At 49.1% G+C, this 1376-nt stretch overlaps 1 protein-coding gene across 1 annotated transcript in view; it reads right to left on the bottom strand.

Moving 5' to 3' along the window:
* CLRN2 (clarin 2) overlaps positions 1-1376 on the bottom strand; it is a 22812-nt gene that overhangs the window by 6403 nt on the left and 15033 nt on the right. The gene's annotated exons all lie outside the window — the stretch shown is intronic.

Below are 1376 nucleotides of genomic sequence, written 5' to 3'. Positions count from 1 at the left end.
ATATATGGGGTTACCAAGAGTCAGAATCAATGGCAGGATACTGGTATCTGGGAGTGTGAGGGCTGGTACAGCAAAGGGGTGTGGAGAGGGGAGAAGAGAGGGCTCAGACTCAGCCAAAGGGCCACCTGTGGCTTAACTTGTCCTGCAGGGACTGGTATCTAGATGGCCAGTCCTGTGGGATGAAACACCCTGTGGCTGTTGGCTCTCTTGCCCCAGAGCCCCTTCTCCTCTGTCTCCTCTGTGGACAGTAGCTTCATCTCCTCCCAGTCCCTGCCTCTCACCCCAGCCCTCCACCTCCTCTCTTTTCTTCTTTCCCTGTGTTGTTGTTGTTGAGTGCCGGTGAGTTGGTTTCGACTCATAGTGACTCCGCATAGCATTTACTAGAGCGGCTGATGGACTTGAACTGCTGACCTTGAGGTTAGCAGCCCATTGCTTATCCTACAGTGCCACATGAGGGCTTTCCTACAGTGGGGTGAATAACCTGTAAACTAGTGCTTGTGGAGTCCATTCTGACTCACGGGGGTCTCTCATGTGTCAGAGGAGAGTTGTGTCCCAGAGGGTTTACAGTGGTTGCTTTAGGCCTTTCTTCTGAGCAGACTCTGAGTGGACTGGAACCTCCAACTTTTCAGTTAGTATCGAGCATGCTAACTGTACTAGAGGAGGTGCCTCAGAAACGTTCATAGGGTTTTCCCCGCTCAAATTCATGTCTAACAAGAATCTGTGAATGGGACTGTGTTAAGGTCTCTGCAAATTAATCCAGTGAAAATGGGGTCATGCTGGACCAAAGTGACCCAATCCAATGGCTGCAGGTCTTATAAGGCAAGGAGACATGAAGATACACACAGGTAAGGCAGTCGTGTGGAGGCAGAGACTGGGACCGGGCAGCTACAGGCCTTGGAACACCAGGGATTGCTGGCAAGCACTAGAAGCCTGAATAGGTAAGGAAGAATCCTTTCCTAGAGTCTTCTGAAGGAGCGTGGTGCTGCTGACACTTTGCTTTTGGGCTTCCAGCCTCCAGAACTGTGAGAACAAATTTCTGTTGTTTTAAACTACCCATCGTGGGCACTTTATGATCCTTGGGGACAGTTTTTGTTGTTATTAGGTGCTGTCAAATCAGTTCTGACTCATAGTGATCTTATGCATGACAGAACAAAACAGTACCCAAGCCTGAAGTATCCTCAATCATTGTTACGCTCGAGCCTGCTGTTGCTGCCACAGTACCAATCCATCTTGATGAGGGGCTTCCTCTGTAAGGACCAAACTGACTTTACCTGATTTTGCCTACCTAGAGACTGCTTGACTAAACTCTAGTCAGGCTCAGGAAAGCATTTTAAATAGACAAGGCCTCAGTTATTAGTTCCCTCCAGAGGCAAGGT

The sequence above is a fragment of the Chrysochloris asiatica genome, unplaced genomic scaffold (assembly GCF_000296735.1).
Source record: "Chrysochloris asiatica unplaced genomic scaffold, ChrAsi1.0 scaffold00200, whole genome shotgun sequence".
NCBI classification, from domain to species: Eukaryota; Metazoa; Chordata; class Mammalia; order Afrosoricida; family Chrysochloridae; genus Chrysochloris; species Chrysochloris asiatica.
This window is presented reverse-complemented; position numbering and strand designations above follow the sequence as displayed.